This window comes from Alosa sapidissima, chromosome 2, assembly GCF_018492685.1.
Source record: "Alosa sapidissima isolate fAloSap1 chromosome 2, fAloSap1.pri, whole genome shotgun sequence".
NCBI classification, from domain to species: Eukaryota; Metazoa; Chordata; class Actinopteri; order Clupeiformes; family Clupeidae; genus Alosa; species Alosa sapidissima.
This window is the reverse complement of record NC_055958.1, coordinates 9081531-9096631: the sequence shown is the minus strand read 5'-3', so window position 1 is coordinate 9096631 and position 15101 is coordinate 9081531. Positions and strand designations below refer to the sequence as shown.

At 39.8% G+C, this 15101-nt stretch overlaps 1 protein-coding gene and 1 long non-coding RNA gene across 2 annotated transcripts in view; one reads left to right on the top strand and one right to left on the bottom strand.

The window, feature by feature from the left end:
• rfc2 (replication factor C (activator 1) 2) overlaps nucleotides 1–15101 on the bottom strand; it is a 37999-nt gene that overhangs the window by 22078 nt on the left and 820 nt on the right. The window lies entirely within an intron of this gene.
• Nucleotides 12774–14891, top strand: LOC121685721. Its single transcript, XR_006023415.1, has 5 exons — nucleotides 12774–12884; nucleotides 14301–14409; nucleotides 14499–14561; nucleotides 14703–14735; nucleotides 14855–14891. It is a non-coding gene; the product is annotated as an uncharacterized LOC121685721 (long non-coding RNA).

The window sequence follows — 15101 nt, the reverse complement described above, 5'->3', positions numbered from 1 at the left end:
ATTGCCTACTAGAGCCCGACCGATAAAGGATTTTGAAGGCCGATACCGATACAAATATTTGTTGATTTAAAAATCCGATATTCCGATATATATATTTTTTTTCAGAAACGCGCAACAAAACATTTCCATAACATTAGTTATTTGTAGTTATTTATGAGTATTGAAACAAATATGATAATGCATAAACAAACTTGTTTATTTTTAAATAATATTGTCACAGTGGAACATCGAAATATATTCAAGTTCTGATAAATAAAATGTATAAAAATAGAAACTTAAGATATGAAACTTAGTCTTTTGAACAAAAACACAATAACAACAACAACCAAATCAAAGTTACCAGTATTAAAAGACTTGGTAAGCTTCATAAATATAACTTTGAACTAAGACTTAATAATTACAAAAAATAAGGATGACATTATTATCATCATCATTTGTATTATCATTAAACAAGATAAAGGTCACTCCTAAATGTTTGATGTGTGTAATAATTAGTCCCTATTGCCTTACAAGCTACCTTATAATTACAATGTCAGCTTGCTTATCCCTTTACCTGCACTTTTAAAATTATTTCCATCAAGCTACATCAAACCATTTTCAATCATCAGCTGCTGCCTGCCTTCTAAAACCTACTATTTAGTGATCTAAATCCATTATGTGACTTGTTAATGCTGCGGCTGAACGACAGTCTGAAACGCACACTTGGCGTCATTGGATTTCACACACGTGTAAAAGAAAAGCTAACTTTTAGAGGAACTTTTATGCACAAGCTACGTTTTGCACAAGCTACGTTTGATACTTTTTCTCTATGTCTAAATGTTCACTCCTCGCACGTCTAACTTACATTTTACAATGCAGAGACTGTAACTACAGATATACTAGTTATAAATACAGTAATCATTACTTTATTTAGGCAGAATAAGTTCGTTGTGGTTTCCTAGCTCATTAATGTTAACGTTAGCAGTCTTCCACTGATATTCATGGCATTAGCTAGCTTTGTGGTTAGCTAGTCTATGATGAGCCATAATTTAGCAATGGATAACGTCATACTGCAAATTGTAAAACATACGCTTTCAAAATAACAGGCCAGGGAGAGATGATACGTCTCACTGCTATAACTGTCACGCTATTAAAGAAATACATCTTCAGCCACATTGTCAAAAGTTAAAAGGACAGACAGTCAACTACACTGTAACAACGTAACTACTAGCTAATTCCGCTTCACTCTGGACTTATTTAACAGCAGCAAAACTGGACATTGTTTTCACGAATTTTGTCATGCTTATTTCAGTTAAGAGAACTGATGGGGATATTCTTTTAATTGTAATTCAAGCAATGTATGTCTCGTGACCAAATCACCATGAACACACTTCACCGATGATCTCACTCGCGGTTCTCTCTGCCGACTCGGCTGGATCAGCAGGTTGCAGGATGTGTGGCGCGTTATACATGAGTGTTGCCAGCAGGGACGGTGTAGAGTGCCCTCTGGTGGACAAACTATACAACGCCAACACTCATGGCACTTTAATAGCGGTTGGTGTAAACCAGGTAGGGCTGGGACAACGAGTCAACGTAATCGATGACGTCGACGCAAAATAGGAGTGTCGATTCGTCAAGCATAACGTGTGCTGCTAAATATTTTTAATTTTACACCTTCAGTGTTTTCCATACGTTGACTAATCTGTGGCTGGGCACCACAAAATCAAAACCGGCCACCACACATTGATATTCTATGTTGTAGGCCTACTATTTAAATTAAAAGACAAGATAAAATAATTTCATTGAGCTGCACTTTTTACTCGCACAGCCTTTCCTCGCCCCGCCCGCTCTCTCTCTCGTAACGAGCCCGCTGCTCCTCCTCTGCATGTGCATTTAATAAAATATTCACGATTTTTGAAGGATTGTTGTTGCCACATAGAAGTACTTGATAGAACACAGTGGGCTAAATTGCTATTAAATCTGCTTAGCATCGTGACCATGGTGCGCAAATTTGTTCAGCTCTTAGCAGCTTGGGAGTGCTCACATATAAATTTGGCCCAATATCCATTGTATTGTGGTACAAAAGAAAGCCCTCCATTTTTTTCCGATAAGGATTGGTATTGTAGGCACCTGAAATTCTTAATCTACATAAAATGATGGTTCAAATTATACCAAATATGCTTTCGCCCTATTTATCGACACCGGCAGGTTGCACCAGACTGTCAAGGAGCTCAGTGATGGTCGTGTCCACATCTGGGAGCAGACCCCCAGGACACCATCCGCCGCTGTATTGGTGTTGTGATGGGCTACGTTGTACGACTGAAATGAAGAAATATCAGAACAAGAGGCTTTTGCGCAATAGGTGAAGAATACAGAAAGATCAACGATAATGCGCCTTTAGGCTACTGTAGTGGAGTTCGTGAGACGGAAAACGTCAGGAAAACATTTTAAAAGGTACCCTAATCTAATGCACTGTTGTGCATTTTAAATCAGAACTAAAGGAGGAATGTGAGGAGGCAGCTATTAACTGTAAAGAGTGCATCTACAATCGAAAATATCAATAGCATAATGTCCGGTCTATGGATGTTTGCTTCGTTGTTGACAGCGCAGGTCTTTGAGATTTCAAATGACACATTTTAGTTTTTAATCGGCCAAGCTGAAGAGCTGGTATCTAGTTTGTGCAACTATACTACATGCAAAAATGCATAGATTGAGTTATGACAAAAAACACCACTAGACTGTGGTAGTAAACGAACTAGATCCTAAAAGAAAGGTGCTAGCTTTCCTGGCTGAATGGTAGGCTATAAGCTATTAGCCTACACAACATAAATTGTGACTATGCTGGCAACCCAAATAAAATCTCCTGCGACCCACCTGTGGGTCGCGACCCAGTCTTTGGGAACCAATGACGTAGCCTACTAGCGGCGCATCATCATAAAGATACATTTAATCTGAATCACGCCCCGTTTTAGCGGAAAACAAGTTAACATTATATCATTGATTCCAATGGGAAAGACAGCTAGTAATCACACGTTGACGTTACATCTAGTTATTAATTCACAGGACATTCAACCATTTTACTAACACGGCAGTTATGAAGAATTATGTTTATGTAGCTTACTCATGTCGAAACTATGTACATTACCAACCTAATTCGTTTGCAATACCCCATGTTGAGAACAAATTTAGCATGTAGCTACACTTACCATAATATCCCATGCGAAACGGTTAGCTTGCTAGCTAGCTAACTGTGGAACTTCAGTATAACATAGCCAATTATCTCACCTAGTTGTTGGAAATAGGCTACGTTCATATTACAAGTGATAGAATGAATGTGTGACTTATGTTTAGTTGATGTTATGACATGTAAAGTTAAGCTTGCTGAACTTAGTTATAGTCAGCCATGGGCAGTTTGACTGTGCCTATGATACATTTGTGACACTCCTGTTAGTAAACTGAAAAGAGCAAAACATAGGAACATGGTCACATTAATCCCATAAACACACAGGTAACTCTTACAACAACCTCATTTTGTGCCTCTCACGTTTGTTTCAAGATTTAGTAAGTATAAGACCTTTTCGCTCCCCGCTTCGATGCAGCATAGGTTTCCATTATATCAGTCATCTTTCCCCTAAAAAGGGGCGTGTACGTGCAGCACATACAACGTTCCATTCCATTCGTCAGTGTGTATTGTTTAGTTTCCGGTCTAGCTAGATCCTGTGTGGTGTTGTAGTTTGTAGCCCGGTGCATTAAGGGTTAACTTCTAAAAGCCAGCTGGCCAATGAGAGCGCGACCCCTGCGTCTCCACAGCAACCACAGAAAAACTTTTGAATGAAATCAAACGAAAGACACGAACCAACACAAACTAACACGAACCAACGAGAATAATCTATCAATAAGAACTCAATAAGAAGAGAAAAGAAACCTGAACGAGAACATAAACCTGACCGGAGGGAAAACGATTGACAGGACTAACGTTAAATCGAATGGATTGAAGACATCCAGAAGACAAAACTTCAAACAGAACTGCAACTTTCTGAACTGCCTGTACTGCATCGAATGCTGGCTTCGGTCAGGTTTTTTTTATAGTGGATAAAAGATCTGAATTGATGGCGAGCCTCCCAGAATCCTGAATCTGAACTTGCCTTCACCTTTCATTTCCCTTCACACCACTGTGGTAGGACTGTAAGACTGACCCAGACTGACCTTTTGACTATTCCCTGACTTGACCGTTCCTGATAACTTCTGAATGAACTGAATTAATTGATTGTGACACATTAATTGTTTAACCCATTGATATTGATAAAACACTTTGTTGAATTGATACACATACATACTATAATACACTGAATATTTATTGTATATATTTTTATTTTCTTGTAACATTGAAAAATCACATTGAATTAAATGTCATCATTATTCTAACCTAAACTTTAGCTTGTTGCATCCATCTACCTCCAGTAGTCTTATCTAGAAACTTCTGATTCTGGTCCAAGTAACTAGACATAACCTATAGTAAATTGAGCCGAGTGCTACAAGTTGTTCTAACGTTATTAGTTGTTGCAACAGCATGTGAAAAAACTAAAGAGTTTCTTACACCAAACAGGAACGTTAATCTCGCGATAAATTCTGGAAATTCACAATTTCGTTGCAGTTTTTTAAAAAGAAAATAATAATAATAAAAAAAAAATAGTCCAGTCCATACAACTTCATTTCAATTTCGAAAGAAATACTGGACTATGTTTAAAAAAAAAAAAAAAAAAAAAAAAAAAAAAAACGGCAACGAAATTGTGAATTTCCAGAGCGTGTTACTCCACACTCGGCAATCGAGTCCTACGGACTTCCCCCTAAAGACGCCAGCTGCAGCAGCAACATTTCCGGAAAGGTACTGGCTTGATGAAATTCATTCTGGACTCTCTATCCGACCACATAAAGACCTCGGGATACTTCGGTTTTAACGAGTTTTGACTAAAAACGGTAATATCGAACTCTCAAAACACATCCAAATGACATGATTTTGATGTCAACTCAACGTATGTACTCCCAATCATCCGTAAATTGATCTAAAGTGCATTTTACTCTGGATAATTCCTTTAAACTTTAGAATGCCCACCATTACACTGGAGATGTTAAACTTCTAAACTTTTTTTATTCTCCCACGACGATAGGCTACTTCAGGTAATTCGCTCATTAGCTCAGATCAGTGACTACCAGAGGAAACGCGGGGGAGAAAACTCAAACAAGTTAATGTTAAGACTATAGCGGTGTTACAGTTTCTCGTTGCAAAATCCAAATTTCACTGGAGCTCCATGTGCTTTTGTAGGCTACACGCAGTCTCAAAAACACTGTTTACAGCTTTTCGAGTCACTGTACGAGGTCATTTTTTTTATATAGCTATAATTTAGACACACTTATGGGGTGGGTACAATTGCGTTTTCTAAAGAATCTCCCGTCTTTGTTTTGTACAGAAATTAATATTATGTGACACATACGTAAAAGGGCGAAAAAAAAGGTCGCCTAATATAGCAGGCTACGATATAAGGTCTGGAATTTAATTTAATATTGTTGTAATGGTAGGATAACTACACAGTTTACACAATAATTACACTGTGTTATAAATATTGTATATCAATGCATTTATTGACTGTCAATTACCGAAAATCGTGGATCTGTCTATCATCGAACAGTAGCCTATTTAATGCATTCTAATCCATTGTCAATCACTTCCGGGAACTTTTTGAAGTTTACATGAACCACGTGACCTTAACGAATTTTGAACACCCATTGTCGCAACTCTACCTTTATATGGCTCTGATTTAACCCACCGAGGGCAAGAGAAAAGTAGCCTAACAATATGTTTAACCTTGAGTTTATAGTCAGAGAGTGTAGCATATGGCCCGTGTTTGTTAGCTAACATTTTCTTTTTTTCCTTGGTCATATCGCTGCTGCAGGCCATAGCAGGCAGGCTATGCGAAAGTGAGAGAGATAAAGCCCGCCCTCAGAAACAACTGATAGGTAGGTCTTCAAAAATAGCACAAGAGAGGCCAATCACTTGCCTATCAATCTCGCATGAAATCGACGATAGTCTCACTCCAGACTATGGGAAGTTGCCCCCCCCCCCCCCCCGAAAAAATAACCGAAAGGTGACTAGTTTGCAGATATGTATTACACAAGCGGGTAAGCCAGTTAATAGTGAATTACATTAGTCCAGCTTAGAGATGACCATGGTCTGAACAAGAAGTTGTGTGGAATCTTGTGTCAGATAAGGTCTGAGCTTCCTAATGTTGTAAAGCATAAACAGACATGATTTTGCAATAGAAGCTACATGCTCAGAGAAGTTAAGTCGGTCATCAATTACAACGCCCAAGTTACATGCCGATCTAGTTGGGGTCAGTGAAGCTGAGTCAAGCTGGATGTTAATCTGTTAGGGAATAGCTGTTTTAGCTGGAAACACAGCTTCAGCTGAAGGTGCTGATCTTTCATCCAGGCTGAAATATCCTTAAGGCATGCAGAAATCCAGTGGGAAATGCTAGTCATCAGGTGGGAAAGACAGGTAAAGTTGAGTGTCATCTGCATAACAGTGATAGTCAAATCCATGGGAGCGAATGGTCTCACCTAAGGAAGTGGTGTAAATAGAGAAAAGCAAGGGTCCCAATACTGATCCCTGAGGCACACCTGTGCTGAGGTAATGAGACTTAGATACCTGTCCCTGCCAAGACACATTGAAAGAACGCCCTTTAAGGTAAGATTCAAACCAGTCAAGAGCTTTTCCAGAAATTCCCAGTTCAGATAGTATAGAAAGGAGAATGTCATGGTTAACAGTATCAAAGGCTGCAGATAAATCTAGTAGAATTAATTATGATTACTGAGCAGAGGGCTCTACTCTCAATGCTTCAGTCACAGACAGAAGGGCAGTTTCAGTAGAATGAATGACCACTCTTGAAACCAGACTGCATAGGGTCTAGTAGATTATTCAGATTAAGAAAGTCACAAACTTGCTCGAAGACCACTTTCTCCAAAACCTTTCACAAGAAAGGAAGAAAGGGAGACAGGTCTGTAGTTCTTCACCTCAGTTGGATTAAGTGTACTTTTCTTTAGCAGAGGTGTAACCCTAGCCTGTTTAAAAGAATAAGGAACTATTCCAGAACTGAGTGAAGCATTAAATACATGTGTGACTGCTGGTAGAACAGCGGGTGAGAGACTGTAGAAGAGTGGATGAGACAGGATCCAATGGGTATGCTGTTGGACGACTTCGCTGAAGCAATTGAGAGAGCAATTGAGTCTAATGATGCTGTCATACTAACACAAGGCAAAGCCCTCCTTATAGGTGCATCAAACTGAGCACTTATTTTAGCAACTTTTTCAGTGAAAAATGTTGCAAAGTCATCTGCTGACAGTGAAGTAGTTGATGGTGATGGTGGAGGATTAAGAAGAGATTTGAAAGTAGAAAAAAAGTTTTCTACTGTCAGTGGCGCTCTCAATCTTGCTTTGATAGAATGCCTTTTTTGCAAGTGTAACAGTGGATGAAAAGGATGACAGCAAAGACTGGTAGTTACGAAGATCATTTCCATCTCTGGATTTACGCCATTTCCTCTCAGCAGCTCTAAGTTCTTTTCGTACGGAGACTATACTGGTCGTCAGCCATGGATGACGAGGTTTAGAACGAGTAGGTCTTGAGGAAAGATGACATGCTGCATTCAGACAAGATGCCAGTGTAGAGCAGAGTCTCTCTGTAGCAAATATACAAATAAAAAATACAAATATTTCTTCACAGACCCATTCTTGCATGCAAATTAGTCAACAAAATGATACCTATATGCAAATTAGCTCTCACAAAATAATGCAGAGTGTATATTTGCACTAATTAAGTAACGACTTTCATAATTGCTTTGCCATGATGTTCTTGTAAAAGTGGAGTGGCACATGAACAAAACGGTTAAAAAAAAATCTAATTTGCATAATGTAACTGCAATATCCCATCTACAAGCATACTTTTGTATAATCATTTGTTATATTTGATACAATTTTAATATTATTTGGCCATAAATCCATCAACCTATCTACTTACAGCCATATTATCAATACATTTCTTTGTTATGCATTTATATTCACTAATGTATTCAGGTATGCAAATTCTCTCATTAACTATGCGTGATATAAAAATGTCCCAAGCAGAAATGGATTCTACGCTAAAAAGTACTGTAGAATCAATTGAGAAAAGTTTGGTAGTGACCTTAATCAGATCGTTCTGGGTTTTGCCCTGTCTATAACCTCGTAACTGACTTACCGGCTGAGTAATTCACTTTTTCCCGAAATCAATGCTAACGTGACGTAATTTACGTAAGGAGCATGCGACCAGAGCGGGTGAAAGCGTTGCACAGGAGCAAAATAACCGTATTCTCTGGATAAGAACGAAAGCATCGGACCACAACATTTCAGCAAAGTTTTGATGGATTGACAGTAGGCTATGAATGTGGCGAGTGCTGTTTATATGAAATCACATTTATCTACTAACAACTAGGACATTTCAGAAAAGTAAATGTAGACGTGGTGGCAACGAAGTAAGGGGCTACAACCCAATCTCTCGGTGCAGCTATCATAAGGGCTCTTACAGAGTCAACGCATCGCTACGCATACGCGCCCGCAAGGCTACGCATCGCTACGCTTCGGCCGCCATTATGCGTCGATGCGTAGCAAAATGTGTCATACCAGTTTTTGATACGCGACGCACTGACGCATGCAATACTATGCCTTGTCGGTGGGGGCGACACTGCAAGTATTGTACATTATGTCAAGTATATGTTATATTTACAGAAGAAGGTTTGAATACAATGGCCAGAGAAGAGGGAAAATTATGCAAGCTTATCTTTCTTTTACGGTCTATGGAGCTCCACATTGTAGGTTACATGCTATTCATTGTGTATAACATGATTGTCACTTGGAGGAGACTTCAGACTTGTAGAGAACTTACATTAGTATAGTTAGCTAACCGCTGCTAACGTGCTAGCATCGTCACGTCAGAAAACCATGGGGCTGTGCACATGTGTTAAGTGTACATTTATTCACCATATATTAATAAAGTTGAAGTGGCTCTGCAATGTAGGTTATGTTTCCGTTTATTTACAGTACCATGTTCCTTACATGACATGACCCAGTGTCCTTGTAACATGCAGTCAATCTAGCACAGCGAATCACACTCACCTCCCGTCTAGTTTGTCACCCAACAAAGCTAGATATTACTTTTTATACGTGTCTCCATGTCATACTGGAGTCTTTTTGAGAATTCTAAATTAAATATGATCCGTGGCTCTCCAAAAGAGCCTCTTGGGATGTAACTTTTACAGACAGTACACCAGTGACTGCGTCCACCGTGTAAACTATAAAAGGGAGCACGTCGCTCGCGTCACTAACGTTGCTTGCTCGCGTTGATTCTAACGGCTTGTGTCCATTATTGCGGCGTGTAGACGCTTGCAGACGCCTAGCCCTCTCTCCCGTCGCCGCTTGTGGGCGTGTATAGGCTAAAGTGTATGGTGTAACGTTTTATTTTTTGTAATTACACAATGCCAGCTAACGTAGGCTACTAAAGTGGAGGTAGCCTACTACTGTTAACATATTTTATTGAAACACTCACAAATATCACTGACATGTTCCTCCAAAGCACATTCTGTCTTGGTTCAAGTCGCCAACAAGGTGTTTTTGATAGGGTGCAGTGGCGAACTTAACTTCTTCGCCACTATATAGCTTAATATATTTTCATAAATACATGATTATCAGGCGGAACAAATATTTCTGGCAGGCTATTGTTCCGGACCGGAAGACTAGAGCAAAGGACAGAACTTGTTTACCGAAGATGTACTTTCATTGGCTAACCGCCTCGCGTTAACCGCTCTCATTTGCATAAAGTTCAGCCGAGCCCAACTTCTTGACGCGCCACCTCTGTCCGAATGGCCACGCCGCCTTCCCAAGGTGCATTGCGGAAGCATAAACCACGCCTTGCCGCTCTCCATAGGAAATCAATGGGCTATGTGCGGCGCGGTGGGCTTTGCCGCGATAATGGGACACGAGCCGTAAGAGCCCTAAGAGTTACACGAGTCAGACTACGTGCATGTTACATACGTCCCCTGAGCCTGCGCAGAGAGCCTCGTCGACCAATAGGAAACTGTTGAAATTTGCTTCACCAGTCTCAACTGACGTCTACGTCTATGACTCTGTCCATATCTTTTACTGTCAAAACATAGTCGGCAACTAGTCATAATCGTGGTTACAGCCCCCAGTTGCCGTGGTTACCGTGGCTGAAAAGCCACCGAGGGGGAAAACATTCGTTTCAATGGCATGTAATCTATTGGAGGTTCACCGGCTTGAGTACAGAAAGCACCTATACAAATATTAAATCTTTTAGCAAACATCACTAAACGGCACAAACACGTTTCAACTGAGAGTTATCTGTGTGTCAAGGAGGTTAAGGGTAACATTAAGTTCCCTCATTTTGCTAATTCCAGTTGAACGGCCAGAACTGTCTCGAGTGTACTCATTGTAGAACTGCTTTCAATGGCCGGACTGTGTAGCTCGGTTTAGCAAGCTAACCCTTTTTCCTTAACATCACATACTCGTAAGTTGCATCTGAATTTATTCTCACATGAATGCACATTCCCTACAATGGCCGTGGGAATAGTTTTAACAAGTAATGTGTACCAGTTGGTTATGTTACACTGACAATATAAAGTTAGCCAGTTAGCAACCTAATGATGCTACCATTGAATATAGCTTCCAGAGAAATTTGTCATCAACATTGGGCAATCGAGGGTGAATTAAGTTGTTAGCATACACTGGGCAGTTAAGTAAACACAATTCCTTTAAATTATTGTGTTCAGAAACAAGCAGAACTCCACCTGAATGCAGTGGTGGAATGTAACGAAGTACAAATACTTCGTTACTGTACTTAAGTAAATTTTCCACGTATTTGTACTTTACTTAAGTAGAATTTATAGTGCATACTTTTGACTTTTACTTCGTTACATTTTACAGCAATTATCTGTACTTTTACTCCGCTACATTTCTACAACAGCATCGTTCCTTTTTACGATACATTTTATGATCAGATTTTTTTTCTCTCTGACAAACACGTTTGTTTTACCAGGCGGCAGGGTTGCTACCAAAGATTCTGGAGCGCTACGTGCCCAGCTTCTAAATCTTTAAAACATAAGCTTCTAATCTAGACCAGGCAAAGCGTGAGCTTGTAGCCATCTGCATTCGGTAGGCTATATTCACCAGACCCATGGCTACACTGGACATGCAACTGTGTTCTGTGCCTTTCTCTGTCTGTTATCTGAAGCGTTAGGGCCTCCTCTGCGATGAGATTGCTATCCGCGGATCAGCGAAGTTACAGGCTATGTCCATGCTTCTGTCACACGTCTGATCATTTGCGGCACAAATGAATGGTAGACTATTATAGAACCGCTGGCCGAAAAAAACGTAGCATTTTCCAGATTAGGAAATATTTCTTAATTGTGTGTGATCAAATAAAGAGGCATAGCCTACAATTGGGGGGTAGAAATGTGAGCGCTCATTCAATGTCTATGTGCGTCTGCGCAAGTGAAACTGAACCTAATCATAACACCTTTCTCAGCAACTTTTCTGTTCAATCAGCAGAATTGGCATTACGATCCATCCGACGTTTCCCTTGTCTACCCCGTTAAACTTCAGGCTCTCGTGTTTTGCTGAATGATATTTTACTCAGCAGATCACCCTAGTAGATAACCAGAATTACAGTCTCTAGAATTTTAGGTCAGAATGTAAACTGGGCCACAGATGGTAAGCACAATTGCATTAGCTTAAATCTAGTCGAGTAGAACCTAAAACTAGCTTAATTAAAATGCCACAGCCCATACTAATCTTTCTTTTAGAATATACATATTAAGAGAATAAATCATTATGCAAATACTTTTACTTTTAATACTTAAAGTACATTTAAAAGCAGGTACTTTTTACTTTTACTTAAGTAGGGTTGTCATTGTGGTACTTTTACTTTTACTAAAGTAAATATTTCTCTGTGTATTTGTACTTTTACTTAAGTACTGAGGTTCAGTACTTCCTCCACCACTGCCTGAATGTAAAACGAATGTATAAAGTCTAACTGTTAGCGAGTTCGCCCATTGACTTCCATTGTGAGGTTAGCATGCTTTCCCCCTCGTGGGGGGCGGTAACCTTTCCGAAAGTCTTCGAACGTAGTAGTTCGAACCAAACCAAAAACTAACGGTTAGGGAACGTTCCCTAAGGGTTCTAACGTTCCCTAAACGTTAAGGGAACCAACCAACTAAAACGTTCTCCTGTGGTTGCACAGTACCTTCACATAACGTTCCCGTTTGGTTGTCTTTGGTTGTTTTTTGGTTGTTCTGAGTGCGATTTTGAAATGTTTATTTAAACAAGCTCCATTTCAGTTTTTGAAGTAGCCTAACATACAAAATGTTTGCAGTCACTTGATTTAGATCCACTCAAATGATTGGTCTTATGAAATCTAAGTAAGGTAAACATCATATCAAGATAATATTTATTTTAGGCTAATATCAATTTTACTAAATAAAAAAATATATACTTTTGTGCTTTTTTTACCGTATTAGGTGAATGAACTTTAAACAAGAATCTATCAATAGAACACTTTTCACAACTAAGAAAATTCACTTCTTTCATTTCACATTTCACTTCAGTTCAATCAGACAGGCTCTCCCTTACACGTAGGCCTACCCCCACGCCAGTAGAGGGAAGACAGCGCCTCTGCTTTCAGGTGATCGATTGAAGTCTTGTCCTGACTTCCGTAAACGGGCTCTGTTTGAATTCCGTGATTCTTGAACATCGCTGGAAGAAGTCTTGGAATGGATTACACTCGTCTCGAATTCGATCTCACGAAAGTAAGTGAAATATGTTACAGTTTCATGATGTAGGCCTAGTGGTTGTAATGCAAGGGTTTGAGGTTTAACCTTAAGTCCTTTCACTTGTAGGGCTTTGTTATATTCCGATTCTGCCAAGTTTGTAATTTACCAGAGCACATTGCTCGTTCGTCTTTGTTGTTGCTGCTGTTCTCAACGTGTTATGTTTTGCAGCATTGTATGTTTTGTGTTATCGTGTTAACCTGCTCGCGTTGATGTTACAAATAATAGCACCAGGCTACCGTTTCTTTTAAAGGAGAATTCCGGTGTGATATTGACCTAAAGTGTATTGAAACATGATACCGAGTGTGAACGTATGTCTCATAGCCCATCTCGGCTTGTCCCCTGCACTCCAAAATCTGGCGCTAGTTAGCCGATGCTACCAACAGCTTTTTCAATAGTGGTGCTTCGGCATCGGGCTAGCCATGCAAATAAATCACTGTTTTACACCCATTTACGAGGCTCAATGTATCTCCACACTTCATTGGTAGACTTCCGAGGGCCCTGACATTTAAAATGAGACATTGAGAACTTTGAAAAAGCACTGGTAGTTTACTTACAAGAAGATTTATACAGACAGTATCTTCACTAAGTTTAGCGTTTGCAGCCATCTTGAATTTAGTCACGATAAGTCGAGCAACGAGTAAGAATGAACAGGTATCATAAGGGATCAGATTCCAAAAATAATTCAGTGGAAATGCATGGATTCCAGTTTCTTCCAGTAGCAGCAACTGGAATCCATGCATTTCCACTGAATTATAGATAGAGATGGAGATGGCTATAGATAATGTACACACTAATGTATACATGTCGGCGGCCATCTTGTAACACAGTTTATCGGATAGACGATTCAAGTGAATAGAACTCTGAATTTTGCCTTCAAAATAACATGGGGAGAGAATTATTGCACTCTCCCGGGGACAAAGTCTGAAATGCAGACATTTTGCTCAACACACTTTTGTCCTCTGCCTTCGAGTGGTAGGCTAACTGATCTTCGGCAGGCCTACCTTTTGCTACCCCAGACCTAACTTGCAATGTAACTTGTCATAGGTAGTTAGGTTAAATTAACACTCTGATCTCCTTATAGGCAAAGATGGCAGTTTTGGTTCCTTTTTGTAGGCGAACTTCAGAGGTCTGTTGGGAAGCATACAGGAAGGGGCGGAATGTGTGTAGTAAACTAAGTCCATGCATTTCTATGGATGCTGTGTCTCCCCATTAGAAATTCTCTGGGCTACAATACAAAAACCAAGTCAAAAGCTGGGCCAAATATCCAGTCAAGAAAATCTGGTTGTGTACAGGTGACTGATTGCTGCAATACTATCAATAATAGTTTTCTCTGTATGGAAATACTGCCTTGTTCTACTACTGGCTCACAAAAACTTTGTTCTCTTAACGTAGATTCATACACCAAAGCTATGGAAAAATGTCAGCGGCTGATGGACACTTCTAGCATTGAGGCGGAAGAAGATGCGAGCGTCCACAAAAGGCAGTGCAGGGTCACGTGATGGTAAGACGTCTTAAATACAGACTACATTATTTACACAATTCAAATATTCTTTTTGCAATCAGTGCAGATTGTATGGTCTTTTATTTCAGATGAATCCGTTCCGCAAGCAAGAAAGCATTCCAGGATGGTGCGTGTGCCTGGAAGCCCTGTCTGTAAGTTAACATTTATACATGTATTTAAGAAACCAGTTGAGTCATATTTCCTACCATGGAACTACTGACATTCATGTTTATTAACCTGGTGCATATCATGTGGCTGTTCTGATGTATTTGTCTCTTCCTGCCTTTTTTTAGGTCAGCAGATGTCACTGCCTCCACCACCTGCATGTGAGTTTTTCTTTTTAGTGATTGTTTAATGTAACAGCATAGGTTTATCTTTTGCAAATGTCGTGCAAGAAACCTACCATAAATGAACTAACCAATATTCATATTTACTTTCTTTTTAGATGAGTCAACACCACACATTGCCGTCACATATTGCCGTCATCCTGCTCGACAGTCACTGAGCTGCAGGAGAGGAGGAACAAAATGCTCTCGGGCAGAGACCATCACCAAAGACTCCACATATCCTGCACACACACTCTTTAACTTCCTCCCCTCTGGCAGGCGCTACAGATCCCTGCACACAAAAACAACCAGACACAAGAACAACTCCAGACCATACTAAGTTTGTACCGAGTCACATAGGCCTTT